The sequence below is a fragment of the Petaurus breviceps genome, unplaced genomic scaffold (assembly GCF_028583685.1).
Source record: "Petaurus breviceps papuanus isolate PSGF00001 unplaced genomic scaffold, PetGlider_PUasm1.0 91023, whole genome shotgun sequence".
In the NCBI taxonomy this organism is placed as follows: Eukaryota; Metazoa; Chordata; class Mammalia; order Diprotodontia; family Petauridae; genus Petaurus; species Petaurus breviceps.
This window is the reverse complement of record NW_027187398.1, coordinates 1,577,031-1,579,051: the sequence shown is the minus strand read 5'-3', so window position 1 is coordinate 1,579,051 and position 2,021 is coordinate 1,577,031. Positions and strand designations below refer to the sequence as shown.

The 2,021-nt window shown below is 57.2% G+C and overlaps 1 pseudogene; it reads left to right on the top strand.

Annotated features, from left to right (window-relative positions):
* The first annotated feature begins 132 nt into the window (after window positions 1-132).
* LOC138153691 (zinc finger protein 500-like) lies at window positions 133-1,779 on the top strand (annotated as a pseudogene).
* Window positions 1,780-2,021: the final 242 nt, after the last annotated feature.

Sequence of the window (2,021 nt, the reverse complement as noted above, 5' to 3'; positions counted from 1 at the left end):
TCTGCTCGGGGTGTGTGTGTCTGCGGTGGAGGAGGAGGAGGCGGCGGCCCAGGAGGAGCCTGCCTGCAGGGAGGAGACTCCCCGCTCTGCACCAGACATCCAGCCAGCGGACCACGAGGGGCTGGAGCAGACATGAAGAGGCCCCCCGGCCGAGCCCAGCAGGGTAGCCTCAGGGATGCTGGGAGGTCACTGTGCCTGATGGAGAAGAGAAGGGGAGCCTCCCGGCCCAGAGATGCCCTTCGGCCATGGCCAGTACCCCTGGAGGCCAGGCCCCTGCCCTGCTGGGACTGGATGGACTGCTGGTCATGAAGGTGGAAGAGGAGGAGGAGGCTGGGTGTGTGGAGGTGCCCGACCCAGAGTCCTCCAGGCAACGCCTTGGCCAGTTTAGACAGCATGGGGAGGCAGCGGGGCCCTAGGAGGCCCTGGCCCAGCTTCGGGAGCTCTGTCACTGGTGGCTGAGACCAGACGTTCACACCAAGGAGCAGATGCTGGAGCTTCTGGTCCTCGAGCAGTTCCTGACCCTCCTGCCCAGGCACATGCAGGTCCGTGTAAGGGAGGAGCAGCTGACCAGGGGCGATGAGGTGCTGGGCCTTTTGGAGGGGCTGGACCATGTGCTGGAAGAAAATGGCCCACAGATGTTGGAAATTCTACCATGGCCTCAGGAGCGGCTGAATGGAGACCCTGGCATGGAGGTGCCCCCAGCCAGAGCTGGCTATCAGCCTCCAATAGGATCCCCCCCCCCCCCCATGGCCATGGCAGACTTAACCTTTGCTGATGTGACTGTGAGCTTCTCATGGGAAGAGTGGGGGCATCTGGGGCCTGGCCAGAGGGAGCTCTACAGGGATGTGCTTTGGGAGAGCTATGGGCACATGGGTGCCCTCGGAATCCCTGTCCCCAAACCAGATCTGATTGCCTTGATTGATAGAGAGGAAGAGAGCCAAGATGGGCAGCGCTGCTTGGCTGGAGGGGAGAACATGCCAGGAGAGGCCTCCCAAGGCTGTGGGAAGAGACTCTGTAAGGGGGTTCCTCAAGACAAAGGCCCCCCGCCTGAACTCTGCAAGCTGCCACCTCACTTCAGGACCAGGCAAAGTCACCAAGGCAGGATGCAAGGAGAGGGGCTTCTGTAGAGGGGACCACAAGCCCCTGTGTCCCCCCTGCTCCTCAGAAAGGTGTTGTGGCTGCAAACATCCCAACTGTACAGCTCCAACTCCCCTCTACAAAAGGGAGCAAAGGGAAAACCCAACAGAGACCTCTCCCCAGTGAGGGAAGGGCTCCTCGCTGCTTGGAAGAGAAGAGTGCCTGAAAAGAGCTCTCAGGTCTGACCAAGGGACCCAAACAACACAGATATAGGGACTGTGGGAAAAGCTTCCACTGCACATCTCCACTCGTGTGCCACCAGAGGATACACACGGGCGAAAAACCGTTTAAATGTCCTGACTGTGGGAAAGACTTTAGCCAGAGATCCAACCTGAACATCCACCAGAGGGTCCACAGTGGGGAGAAGCCCTACTCCTGTATTGACTGTGGGAAAGGGTTTAGCCACCACACCACACTTCGGATCCATAGGTGAACCCACATGAAAGAGAAGCCTACACCTGTACTGAGTGTGGCAAAGGCTTCAGCCAGACATCCCACCTGCACGTTCATCAGCATGTCCACATGGGTGAAAAGCCCTACAAGTGTCTTATCTGTGAGAAGGGCTTCAAACAGAGCTCCAATCTGCAGGTCCATCAGAGACTCCATGGAAGAACGGTGTCCTCTCATCTCCTCCAGTGATGCTCAAGAGCCCCAAGGCACTCTACCTCATTCACTCATTCTTTTATTTGACAGTCCTTGCTAAATACCTGCTTACTGTTGACTTCTGTCTTGTCATGGAGACAAAGAAATGTACCACAGGCCTTCCTCTGAATAAGTGTAGACTCTAAGGGTGGTGGGGAGAAAGAAACTTGGAAAAGAGGCCGTGAGCTTTACCAGAAAGATTGTTGTATTTTAGGTGAGAGGACCCAGCTCAGCTGCCTCCT